Consider the following 14,183-nt stretch of genomic DNA (forward strand, 5'->3'; position numbering starts at 1 on the left):
AATACAAATAGCAATACATGAGACATGTCTTCACGCTGATGTCCAAACACCGGACAGCTAGCGGAGTCTGGAAACCCTTTCCAATTAGCTGTGTTCCCTTGCAGAAGGAGGCAGTCAAACCTTGCCCTAGTTATTAGCCACCAATTTTTTTGTGGGAACTCCAGGTTAGATATGGTTGAATCACAGAGGGCCCTACTGATCATAATGTGAAATTGGCCAGATTTATTTCCATACTCTAAGAGTATCCTTTTCCTCACGGCAACCTCACCCAACACAGATTTGTGGCTGTTCCCCTCAGCCTTAGTTACTAATACAACAGGTGGGAAAAGAACACTAGTCAAGCCATGGAATTCTTTGCCACCCCACCCTGCCCAACACAGACCAAATAATGCCCACAACCGGACCCAAAATAAAGTCGGGGACTGCGCCCACTGGTCCTCCCAGAACTCCAATCCCAATTCTCTTTGGATTGGTATGCATGCCGCAGAGTTCGGGAGCCCCAACAATCTCCTGATGAATTTCTTCTCCTTTATTTGGATTTCATCAGCCCTCTGAAAACCCCAAAGAGGGGCGCCATACATTGTAACTGCCACTGTTTGGGCAACGTAGATCTTAGAGTTCACTTCTAGAGGCTGACCCTTACACCGTGACATAAAATGAAAAATGCCCCCTGTTTGCTGACTCATTTTGGCCGATTGTTTGGCCAGGTGGGCCTTACCAACCTTAACCCGGGGGTATAACTTCTCCGGTACAGAGAATCGGTCTCATTGCCGCTGGCCATTTTCTGCCCACACACGCCATCACTGCCGATTTTTGGTGTTGATTTTTAGCCCCAATTCACACATAAAAGCTGTATAAGCTTTAATCAGGGACTGTAGTGCTCTTGGTGTTCTGGCTAGCAATACTGTATCATCAGCGTATGCTAGGACTGGGAATGCCCATCCCCCCAGGACCAATAAGTCAGCCTGGATGTTAACAAGGTCCAATGAAAGGCCATTAATGTATAGACAGAAACAAATAGGGGCCAACACACAGCCCTGCTGCACACCACATCCGACCCTGAAGCATGCCGTGCAGTGTCCCTCTGGACCACTATGCACGCACGCCTCATTATCTGTGTGTATATCTACCACCACCTTCAAGATGTCCCCCGGGCAGCCCGGGGACCCGAGCACAGCCCAGAGCTTTGCCCTGTCCACCTTATCAAAGGCCGTGCTCAGGTCCATGAATGCTAGGTACACTGCCTCACCGCTACAAAAGACTGAGTTGGCCACTAGGAGATATAGGGCCTCATTCCGAGTTAGGCGTAAAGGGATTACCAGCACCGGTAAGGACATCGGTGCTGGTAATCCCTTTGCACCCTATTCCGAGGTCCCTTAGCAGGTCCCTCCTTTAACGCCTGGTCTTACCAGGCGTTTTGGACGGGACCCGCTAAGGGACTTCAGAGCTAATAACGGTACCGCAAATTGCGGTACCGTTATTAGCTACTTCCCCATTCCCATTGAGCCCTATAGGGGATCAAATGGGAATGGGGAATGGATTTTTCAATCGGGACATACTGGTCCTGCCAAGGTCGGACGACACCGATAAGTCCCCATTGAACCAGGTCGGAGTCAGTACCGGTATGGGAGGTAGTCATGGCGCAAATAGCGCCATGACGACCACCATACTCGGAATGAGGCCCTTAGATTGAGACTCTGCTCCATGGTACCAACTCCTGGGCGGAACCCAAACTGGATATCACCCACTACGGCCATTTGCAGCCGTTCTTCTCACGTCCATCCAGGATGTAAGTTGTGGCTTGGTGATATATTTTGTGACTGTTGTCCCCGAGGGGGGACCATAGTGCTAGTTGTGATGTGTCTTTTTAATGTGTGTTTCTCTCTACCTTGTGTGTACATTTCTGACCCATAGGAGAGATATAGTGTACAAAACCTTGTTAACATTGGTACAAGTAATCTGTTATGCCGGACAATTTTATATATGTTGTATTGGTATTTAAACCATTGTCGCTCACAAAATCTGTTGTATGTTCATTTTTAGATTATGCAAAATTGACCGGGGTATATGAAAGAGGTTTCCATTTTGAATAAAAGAAATTGTCTGTCCTGAAGAAGGCCAAAAAATCACAGGTGTAGAGACACTAGAGATAGTGCCTCAATCTCCAGCAAGGCCGAAACATGTCGACACTTGACAAGACTTATCAATTTCTAAAGTCTTACATCTAGAACACTGCTTTATTAACATCAGCTAGTTTTCATCAAATTTACTAACCCCTATCATGTTTTTAGGATTAGATTAAGTCGATTATGCAGTTTTGATTGATGACATATATCTGTATGTTTCTGCTTTCTCTCTTTTTTAACTTTTCTAAATGTGTCTTAATAATAAATTGATATGGACTCATTTACGACTAATGATTTTTAGTGTTTGGATTTTGTGAAGGTATACAAGCGAGATGGTTGTGTACGTTGTTCTAATAATATGAGACTTGCATCACAAATAAGTTTGATAATATATCACCCAGCCCAGCCTGCCTGGACTATGAGTGGGGTCGTCAATAGTCTCACTTTTGTATAAGTGCCCTGTGCCTTGTTCTCCCGTGCTGAGACTATGACCCCCCGTTAACAAAAATTAAGGGAGATTACCTAGTTAAATTACCAGGGGTGTAGGAGACACATAAAATCTGGGGGGGACAGGGGACATCTTGGGGACTTTGCTTTATTTATTTATTTATTTATTTATTGTGTTTTAGTCAAAGAATTCGACTTTTCACAAAATTAGAATTAAAATAGCAGTACGTATTAAATTACAAATATCACTGTATAAAACAAGAGAAAAGAAGAAACGAAAACAGAAGAAATTTAAAGTATGCAGCAGCAAAGAACATGTCTTTTTATGTTGCATTTCTGGATTTTTCTTCTGACTATGATATGAGCTCATGGTAAGAGAGAGGAAATAACAATTACTTCCAGTGGGCCACAGCTAGGACACCAGCTCGTTAAGAGGCAGATCACCTGTAAGTGGACTCCTGCCAAATAAAGGAATTGAAGCCTTTTCTACCAACTGCAAGTTGCTACTTTTTTGGGTGGGGCAAGAAGACATGTGTGTCCCTTGGAATGGAAAAATGGGGGTTTCAAAGAAAGAGGAAATCTTGTTTGTACCTCTGAGAAAGCCCTGTTATGGGAGAAGAGGGACCAGGTGTGTGATGTTGCTGTTTTGACTGTCCTCCGGGGGGGGGGGGTACAGCAAACAAGGAGGATGAGCAATCGCAAGCCCACCCCCTTATAAGCACTCCCCAGGTCTGTGGCCGGATGTGTCGGACCCGGGGGATGCATAGTAGGTGGGGTGTATGTGGACCCAGGGGATGGCCAGAGGGGCAGCCCGCTATGTGGGTTGCCCCTCTAGCGCGCCTGCGAGGGCCGGGCCAGCCTCTCACGATGAGTCTGGTCCCTCTTATTCCATCTCATGCTGGCTTCCGAGCCTAGCCTTTCTTTGCCTGTGTTATTCTGAATGCAGAGCTGGACTCTGTTCCTTTCTCGTTTAACATGTACTGTAAAGCCTGATCTATTTGATTCTCTCATATGTTACTATGATGGCAGAGCATGGGTCCTCTGCCCTGTTACATTATTCAAAGAGCCCCTCTGGCCTTTCTTTGCCTCTCCCTTGTCTCACTGCCTGCTTGCTTAATACATACCTCCTTGCTTGAACACTGAACATGTTCTCCCTAACACTGCAAAGGCAGCTGCAGTCTGTCTTAACTTCTATTTGTTCCGTGTCTTGAATTGGCCTCTTATTTCCGCTTTTCTGTCTGCAGGGGAAAGGCATTTGCCAGTAACTGCCATGATGGTTCTACCTGGCCATAAGAGGGCAACAGCTAGCCAATATTCGAAGAACATGGGCATATTATGCCAAAGGCTGGCAACCGCCTTCCTAATGCCTACACAAGAGACACAACTCTTGCCTTTGTTTCTAACAGTAATTCAGTGGATGAAGAAACACAAGAGCACACATATTGCTTATAAAGGAAGGGGATGATGCCACACTTGGTAAAGACATTTTGATCACGCCAGGAGCTAATTTCCAGCTGCAAATAAGCTTTTTAGACTTCTGGCTTTAAATAACGTTAGTATCACCTGGAAAGCACAGTGGTTGCTCAACAGGGTTCCTGGAGCACGAGGGGTACCCTACTCGTGGGCATGGATGATTGGAGGGCATTTTTGCCCTGTTTTGGAGCCTGGCACCTACAGCCATGATGGGGGGAGAGGCCTATTACTTTTGGTTGTACGTACCCTTTGAGGGTGGGCAGACATTGCCTCCTGCTTTAGCCCTCTAACAACTCTGATTTGCAACATTATCACACATACCTGTCAGGTGGCATGTAACTCAATGCTACTAATGTTATCAGCCTCAGAAGTCTGGAATCCTTTGCCACATCAACTAGGGTACAGGCTTGCCACCTGAGACTTACCCATATCTGAGTCGGCATCTGTCGCCCTCTGGGGAAGACACACACAGAAAGAGCAGGGCACAGTGCCCTTGTGGGTTTTTCACACTTCTTCCTTGGGATGGGCACAATTCACTCCGTAGAGAAAGTGGCAAATGCTGGGCAACATTCTCCCACTTTGACAATGGAGAGCGAAATTGGGCATTTGAAATACCTCTGTCGACTTATTATTGCGCAATCCACACTGATGGGTTTCAGCACCTGCTTAATGCGAGATGGCAATTAAGGGCATTTGCCAACGCACTGAAGAAGCACAGGACACCATCTGACCAGCGACATGCCATGCTCACTCATTCTGATCACGAATTGGCATTTATCTGGGGTCATGTTAAATGTATTTATTTATTTATTACATGTGTAGCATCACGCAAACCCCCCCAAGCATCAAGGCGCAAAGTAACAAAGTAAACTGCATGGAGTGGACCACTTCCATTGGCGCACGTTTTTACTTTTCCGCCACAAAATGGAAGATTTTAGCGTAAAAGGCAGGTGAAATCACATTGCTTTTCCACTTTGGAAGAGTGTAAATACCTCAGGCAATTAGCGATTGCTGGCGGAATTGACAATGGCTTCCTCTAGACTTCGCCCGCTTTTACCAGGTTTCATTTCCAAGCAGATCCCAGAGGAATCTCTTTCCTTATTTCTAGCATGAGAATCCATGCTGGCAGTAAGGCCGCATTTGTCTGGTGGAGCGGGAAATACAGGGGGTCCTGGTGTGTCCACTCGGCTCCCGAACTCCACCCAGAAAATGCATGCAAATCTGGCCAATTAGAAAAAGCAACAGTAATAGTGTTTTCCACCACTTTTTCTGAACCAATTGACGTGGAAAATGCTGTGTTGCATCAGAAGCTGAATGCATTCACACTGCCTATTATCCCACCGGAAGATTAAGCCAAGGGCTGAACACAGGTGTTACATATTCCTGTGCACAATCTGCATTTGGAGAATTAACTAACTGAGCTACCTTACAAATGATATCTCCTCTGTGGCTTTACCGTCTTAACCCCTTAACTGCCATGGGTATTTCCCCCAGTGCCAAGGCCTTTTTTGGTGATTTCGGTGTATCGCCATTCAATCCCTTGTAACTTCGTTGTTACATGAGATATCTCGCCCAAAGTTGGCCCCTTTTTTGTAGGTGGTTGTAACGCCACCCAGGAATCCTAGTTTGCTGTAGGGAGTGAGAGAATATAACCAAAAAGGAGAACATTTGGTTTCTTTTCAGAAATTGCCAATAAAATGTTGTACAAAGAAGCCTGTGGTGTTTTCCTTGTAAGAGCTAGGAACAAATGGTTTGCTGTGCTGGATTTGCCATTTTCCAGGCTTTCAGGAACAGATTGAGTGGAAACCAAAATAACATATTTTGATATGATATTCAGCCGTTTTATGAGAGGTAGGCGATTTCGGCGTTTTTTTGTCCAATAGGACACGCGTGGACGAAATGGAAGAAAAGGGTAGGAAAGCTGAATGGGAAGCCAGAAAGGCATACATTTCTGAATAGTAGACAATATTTTAAGTTTAGGAAGGGGTGATTTGCACAGGTCAAGCAACAACTATGTAGGGAAAGATTCCATAGTTTGGGGGAAATCGGGAAAATGACAGAAAAAAAACAATTTCCACACATTTCATTCTAGTCACCCACCGAAACACGCAGCCAACAACACATGGCCTACCTTCCCGCGTTCCCACAGGTTTCCCAATGAAAACGGTACCTCACATGTGTGGGTGCACCTACCTGGGTGCAAAGGGAAAAGCCTAAAATACTGGTAACCCCAAGTCTTTTTCACACAGCAGATTTTCAGGAATTTTGCTCATGTGGACAACCTACAGATTTGGGCCTAGGGTGTCGAAGCCACAAAGGAAAACAGGGAACCCCATGCATTTCCAAAAAGAAGACACCCGTGGGAATCCACAGAGGTCTGACTTGCACGAATTGCCCCATAATTTATGACCCACAATCCCTGACAAAGTCTGAAATTTAGTGGAAAAAACACAATTTTCACTTTGTCTGGGATTGTGGGTAATACATTCTGGGGCGATTCAATCAAGTCAGACCTCTGTGGATTCACACGGGTGTCTTCTTTTTGGAAATGCATGGGGTACCCAGTTTTCCTTCGTGGCTTCGACACCCTAGGCCCAAATCTGTAGGTTGTCTCCCCAAACCCTTTGGCTGTTACCAGTGGTTTAGCCTTTTCCCTTTGTGCCCAGGTAGGTGCACCCTTACATGTGAGGTACCATTTACATCGGGACACCTGTGGGAACGCGGGAAGGTAGGACATGTGGTGTTGGCGGTGTGTTTCGGTGGGTGGCAAGAGGGAAATGTCTGAAAATTGTAGTTTTTTCACCAAATTTCAGAATTTGCCAGGGATTGTGGGTAATACATTCTTGGGCGATTCACGCAAGTCAGACCTCTGTGGATTTCCACGGGTGTCCTCTTTTTGGAAATGCATGGGGTTCCCTGTGGTGGCTTCGACACCCTAGGCACAAATCTGTATGAGGTCCACATGAGCAAAATCTGCTCTGCCGCAAGGCTTGGGGTTACCAGTGGGTTAGCCTTTTCCATGTGCGCCCAGGTAGGTGCACCCACACATGTGAGGTACCGTTTTTGTCAGGACACCTGTGGGAACGCAGGATGGTAGGACATGTGTTGTTGGCGGCATGTTTCAGTGGGTGGCCAGAGTGAAATGTCTGAAAATTGTGTTTTTTTCCACCAAATTTCAGAGACATTTCCCTCTGCCCACCCACCGAAACACGCTGCCAACGACAGATGTCCTACCTTCGCACGTTCCCACAGGTTTCCCGACGTAAATGGTACCTCACATGTGTGGATGCACCTACGTCGGCGCAAAGGGAAAAGGCTATCCCACTGATAACCCCAAGCCTTTCAGCAAAGCAGATTTTGCTCATGTAGACAACGCCGAAGCCACCAAGGAAAACAGAGAACCCCATGCATGTTTTTGTTTTGCCTCTTTCCTAGGGGAAGATTATGCTAGCAATCTGCCCCCAGGGAGGGCTACATGAAATGCCCCCCATCCATTTGGGGTGAGGGGGAGAGGGCCACCCCCCTTTCCACTAAAAACATCCATGGTAGTTCAATGGCCCCCGACACCCACCCAAAACAAGTTATAATTAGTTTTATTTTTGTTTTGCCCCTTTCCTAGGGGCAGATGGGCACATGTGTGTGGCCATCTGCCCCCCGTGGGGGGGGGACAAAACGTACTGCCCCAGGCTTGGGGGGTGGCTCTGCCAATATTTGCAGTGGACTCCCCCCCACCCCAAATGGATGGGGGCATCTCATGTATCCCCTCCTAGGGGCAGAAATCTGTCTCCAGGGGAGGCTACATAAGGTGCCCCATCCACTTAGGGTGGGGGGAGAGCGAAACCCCCCCTTTCAAACACAAACAATCCTGGTGGTCTAGTGGGCCCCCCACCCAAAACAAGTTATAATATATATATATTTGTTTTGCCCCTCCCTAGGGGCAGATGGCACATGTGTGTGACCATCTTCCCCCAGGGGGGTGGCAAAACGTACTGCCCCAGCTTGGGGGGTGGGGTGGCTCTGCCAATATTTGCAGTGGCCTCCCCCCTCACCCCAAATGGATGGGGGCATCTCATGTACCTCTCCCTAGGGGCAGAAATCTACCGCCAGGGAGGGCTACATAAGGTGCCCCCTCATCCACTTAGGGTGGGGGGCATCCCCCTTTCAAACACAAAAAATCCTGGTGGTCTAGTGGCTCCCCCCCGGAACCCCTGGACCCCACCCAAAACAAGTTATGATATATATATTTTTGTTTTGCCCTTCCCTAGGGGCAGATGGGCATATGTGTGGCCATCTGCCCCCAGGAGTGTCAAAACGTACTGCCCCAGGCTTGGGTGGGGTGGCTCTGGCAATATTTGCAGTGGTCTCTCCCCCCACCCCAAATGGATGGAGGGCATCTCATGTACCCCTTTGTAGGGGCAGACATCAGCTCCCAGGGAGGGCTACATAAGGTGCCCCATCCACTTAGGGTGGGGGGGCACCTCCCTTGCCAAAATCCCTGGTGGCTAGTGGGCCCACCCGCACCCACTCCACCCAAAACTATGTTTTTAAAAAAAATAATCTTTTTTTTGTTTGTCCCCCTTCCCTGGGGGCAGATGTTCACCCATCTGCCCCAGGGTATTGCCCCCATGCTTTGGGGGCCCCGAGGGGGGGCAGCTTACATAGTAAGCAGCACCTCCCCCCACTTCAAAAACAGATCCCTGCACGACACACCAAACACATATTCTGGGGAGGATAAATTACATTACATCCCCCGCCACTTAAAATTGTGGGGGGGATTTCTCCCCCCTGTCCTCCCCATGTCCTACGCCCATGTCCTGAACCTGTGATAGGCTTTTTCAAGGGGTCCTTATAAAGGATTCCCTTACGTCTAGAGGGACCTCCAGGGTTCCTCACCACCTCTCTGTTGGGAGCAGGTTGGGTCTCAGGTATCTTGGTTGGAGGGGCTGGGGATAAGCAATGTACCTGCTTCCCCTTCCTCTTAGATCTAACCTTACCTACTTTAGGAGTTTCCCTCCTAATACTAGGATTTGGGTTGGAGTCTTCTGTAGAAGGTCCAACAGTCTTAAGGTTTTTGGCCTTAGACTTTTCTTTTCTGGTTTTCCACCAGAACTGAGAATGACCAGTTCTCTTTAGCCTAGATAGGGGCCCAGTTGCTCTATCCATCTCTTCCTCGGAAGCAGGGGGAATCAGAGACTCTAAAACTGGGGGAACAATGATGGAGCTTGGTTGGGGCTCCCATTTCTCTAACATACTAGCCTGAAATTTGCCTGGGTTAGAGGTCAACTTACTAACACCAGTGCTTGTAGTGGGGTTCTCTGTAGAGGTTCCCACAGGCTTAGAGTGGTCCCTTAAGGTGGCCTCTCTAGCCAATTTGGTTAGGTTCTGCTTTTCCAAGCTGGGAGGTCTGGGGGTACTGGATACTACTCCTAGAGTTTTTAGATCATTCCCCAACATGACTCCCAGGCACCTCAGTCTGAACACTGACAGGAATCCTCACTGTCATGTTATTACACTGAATGAGGGCTGGTAGAATAGGAACCATCTGGACAGGACCTCCAGAAAATTTAGTGGGACCTTTGGGTGCCTTAGCAACATCCTCAGGCTTGAAAAAGCTTTCATCCACTACTGTTCTGCTGGCCCCAGTGTCTCTTCTGGCAGGGGTATCCTGGCCATTGACAAGAACACAGTCCTTGTAATATACTTTAGAGTTTTCTGGAAAGGAGTCATATACACCCCTATTCTGTTTGATAACCAGACCCATGGACTCTAAGGATACAGTTGCTTGAAGACTCAAGGGTTCTTCAGCAGAAAATTCAAAGTGAGCACTAGCCATTTGTACTTCCTCCTCAGGAGTGAAGGCTAAGGAGACTGTGCTGATCCCTGCAGGTTTGCCCTTGCACCTGGGATCGCCTTTGATATGGTCAGTTGACCCACAGACATAGCATGTTCCAAATGCTCTCTGGAATGGGGGTTTCTGCTGACCTCTTACTGGTTGGACGCCAGAGGACTCACTAGCCCTATTTGGTTTCCCCTTGGGTCTTGCCCTGGTTATTTTGTTGTTTGGTGCCCTCTTTGGTATGGGAGGTTATAAGAATTATCTTCGGTCTCCTTTGGCGGCTGCCTTCCCTCATCCTTTTTCTGAGTGAGCCCTGAATCCTTGTGTGTAGCCCTGTTGGCAACCCACAAGTCAGCAGCCTTGCCTAGCTTTCTAGGATTCATTTCCTTAGAATCAGCCAAGTGCTGTCTGAGCTCAGGAGAGCAGGCATCATAGATAGACTCCATCATAACAAGATTTATCATTCCTTCATAAGTGTTAACTCTATAACCCTTAATCCATCCCTCTAAGTTCTTCAAACACTCATTCCCCCTAGTAGCCCAAGGGGTACTATCATGCTTTTTGAGGGTCCTAAACCTCTTAAGGTACTGGGAAGGAGTCTTCCCAAATCTAGCTGTCAAAGCTAGCTTTACAAATTCATAATTCATCCTATCCACCTCCCCCAAATCCATTAGCACATCAGATGCAACAGGAGGGAGCCTAGAGAATAACCAGGGGATCAACTGATTCCCTGTGATATCCTGGAGCCCATGATTGTATTCCAACATAGCAAGCCAATCTAATACATCCAACTTAGGTTCATACATACCCACAATCTCTTTAGGCATCCAGGATCTTTTTGGACTGGAAGATCCAGAGGATTTGGGGAGAGAAGCATTTTCCAAAGACAATTTCTTCATCTCTAGCTCATGGTTGAGCTCCATTTCTTTGAGCCTTAGTTCTTGATGTCTCTGTTCAGTTTGGGCACTAATTCCTTTGAATTCAAGTTCAAGTCTCATTTTTTCTAGGGATATAAATTCAGGACTTAATGTGGGACCTGGTAAGGGTCCAGTAGCTACAGGTTGAGGTCCTTGAGCAGGCAGAGGACCAGAGGGGGTGACATTGTTATCCTCCTCTTTCTCATCTGACTCAACAATAACATTTTCAACATTATCCTCATTACTGTTTGCCACATTTGCTGGGGTAGTAGGGCCTACAGCACCACTATCCAGACTTTGTTTCTCTAACAGTCTATCAATCATTTCTGTTTTTTTGCCTTTGACAGGAAGACCTTTCTGTCTGCACAAATCTTTAAGATAATCAGCAGTTTTTGCAAGGAGGGTCTCCTGACTATAACTTTCGATGCTTGACTTTGTTAAAATAACTGTTTGTGATTGTTAATCCCCGACCTGGGTTAGGAGTTTAGAGTAAGACACGACAAAGAAATTATATCAAAGTTCTGACAAATAAAACCTACCGGAGTAAAGTTAATAATAAAATAAACCGGCGGTATGTTAGAGGCTGTCAGTAAAAGTGTTAGCCTCGGACAATGGGAAAATCCCATAGGGAAATATTCGCAGTCGAATATAAAAGGTAGTAACCACTGCCACCAGCCAGAAACTTTGTAGAGGGGGACTTTAAGGTATGTGCAAAAGAAGATGCCCTGAAATAACAGGGTATAACTAGGGGCACACACAAAGAACTACCTAGTTCAGTATTTTAATTAAACAAAGTAGGTCATGAACATACATTCGAAACAAATACTTTTGAATCGTTCAATACTTAATGAATAATCAAGCATATGTGTCACTTCCAGGTAAGTGTCGGTCTTTATGCAAGACTCTTTTAATTTCACCAAATAACATATGTATACAGAATTCCTCAACTGTGGGAATGCTTACATAAACATTTCATTCAATTTCTCATGAAAAGTACCAAACATAAACGTTTGTATTCATAAATAAACAAATAATTTCATTTTCCAACACTTCTAAACATATATGTGTGTATGTGGATCTCCAAATCAACAGACAGGTAATGTTGTTCTATACCTATCTATCTAGCTACTACGCGTTTCGGGCCAATCCGGCCCTTCTTCAGATAATGGAATATCCAGAGCAATACATTCATTAGGGTTTCCCAACTACAAACTTTGTAAGAAACTTTTGTTTGAACCAAAAACAATTTGTGTCTATCAATATACATTCATCATCATAAATAAATCAAAGAGATGCTGTTCTGTTCATCAGCCTTTACTGGGAGCGAGTTTTAGGGCGAGATCCGCCACATAGGTGTTCTTGACTGCAGTTTCCTTCTTCACAAAAGGACCCTGTGAGAAGACATCATTGTATTACTACCTTCGATAGTATCACCTAGTACAATCATCATCGGAGTTTGTGTGGGAATAGGCGCAAAGTATGCGCTGGGTCCCACTCCAAACTCCTAGTTACATAGATTCAAGTGTCATGTTCAACCATTCCAAAAATACTCACTCATAGTATTCTTTTAATCTGCTCCGAAATGATATCTGCAGATTCCCTTGGACTGCCCTGTCTGTAATGAGATACCCGAGTCTCCATTAGTGTGTTTTAGATTAGCCATAAGCGTGTCTCTGGTGACTTGTAAACATAAGAATAGATAGGCATACCTGTGGGACTACGATCCCCTTAGAAACGAGAAAACGACCTCCGTAGGCACAGATGAATCAGTTCTCAATGTTGCACTGTAATTCGTGTCGCCAGAGCTGTGATAATGGGCTCCTTGTGGATGAGACGGTTCCTATTAGAAATAATATGGGTCTAAGTTATGGTCCCGCTGAAATCCAGTATTTAGATATGCTAAGTAGCGAACTTAGAAAACAATTCAGGTATAAAGCCTACCTCGCGCGGACGCGCCACATGCAACACGGAGCGTGAGATGCGCCCGGCTGGTGCGCGTGAGCCGCGTTAGTGTTCGGCTGCTTCCTCCGTGGGCGGACAATCTGTCTGAGCTGCTAATTCTCCCGACTACTTTGACCGAGTGGCGTGTACTGTGAGTAAACACTGTACATTGCTGGTTACTCCCTCTAATATACGCTGCCACATCTAGTGCGTTACACTTCAGTACCTTGACCTCCATTTTGGGTGAGTATCAAAGCACTCACCCAGAATGGTGTAGATTCTGCAAGTCACATGATACGTGTGTGAGGTCACGTGATTTGTATTTACTAGATGTTAAGATTTGAACCATCTATATGAGTCAAAGTACTCACCCAGGAGGGTGCAGATTTTGCAATTTGCTCACGGATTGGACATGTTATGGTAACGTGGTTAATATTAATTAGATACTGATAATATAACCATCTATATGAATAAACACTGTGGATGTGCTGATGTCGGCTATATTTCTTTAAAAGTTGATTATAGATCAACTAAGAAACTTTCTTTAATAATGTAATCTACGCGTTTACAGACTGATTGTCGCGTGAACCAGCCAACAGCATGTTTTTCTAATATTACGCTTCAAGTAGGGAAATGTTAAATGCACATATTATGCTAAATTCCTTACTTTGGACCTAAGTGAAATGATTCAATTGCAGCAACACAAATTTATGTACAACTCTTGCTAATATGTAATAACTTGATTAAACATGCCTCTTGTTCAAAAACACAGTATTATCACATCTCCATAGAAAAGCACCATATGTTAGTTGGCATAAACATTGATGTAACCAATTTCTGCTTCAGTGCTACTATAAGGGTTCTCGGGTGACTCAATAGACAGAACAAGTCCAATATTGACAGGTGACATACCATCTGGTCTTATACTTGTATTCTTATTAACATTAGTACATGAAAACGTCAAAGCCAGGGAGCAAACAGTTTGGTATTAAAGAACAAATTTACAACTTGATTTTCACAGGTAACAAGATAGATCCCAATCTAAATTCATCCCCCGGGGGGACATTGAGTCGAGCTTGTCTATCCAATACACTTCTCTCTGTTGTAACAATTTCATTTGATCCCCACCTCTTCTGGGTAAGATCACATGCTCCAGGATTATAAACTTGACTTGTGCAATTATATGTTTGTATTCTTTAAAGTGCATAGCCACCGGGGATTTAGGTGAAGATTGTCTGATGTTCGACTTGTGTTCTCCCCATCTAACTTTGGCCTTCCTGCCCGTCAGGCCTACATAGAAGAAACCACATGGACATTTTAACCCATAGATTACATTCATAGTGTCACATGTGGACGTGTGTTTTAATGGTATTGGAAACCCTTTATGAGGGTGATTTACTTGGTTGCCTTGGATCACATTATGGCAGCAGCTTCAATTATTGC

The 14,183-nt window shown here is 45.5% G+C and overlaps 1 protein-coding gene across 2 annotated transcripts in view; it reads right to left on the reverse strand.

Annotated features, from left to right (window-relative positions):
• GUCA1C (guanylate cyclase activator 1C) overlaps positions 1-14,183 on the reverse strand; it is a 1,146,160-nt gene that overhangs the window by 643,840 nt on the left and 488,137 nt on the right. The window contains exons 3-5 of one of the 2 annotated variants that reach the window (XR_011283581.1): positions 12,509-12,639; positions 12,354-12,414; positions 11,699-12,190 (exon numbers count right to left, since the gene is read on the reverse strand). The exons of the other annotated variant lie outside the window; for it this stretch is intronic. The gene's annotated coding sequence lies outside the window, so the exon portion shown is untranslated. Of the gene's footprint in view, positions 1-11,698; positions 12,191-12,353; positions 12,415-12,508; positions 12,640-14,183 lie in introns of those variants that run through there. 2 annotated transcript variants of the gene reach the window in all.

This window comes from Ambystoma mexicanum, chromosome 7p, assembly GCF_040938575.1.
Source record: "Ambystoma mexicanum isolate Mex_15411 chromosome 7p, UKY_AmexF1_1, whole genome shotgun sequence".
Taxonomy (NCBI): Eukaryota; Metazoa; Chordata; class Amphibia; order Caudata; family Ambystomatidae; genus Ambystoma; species Ambystoma mexicanum.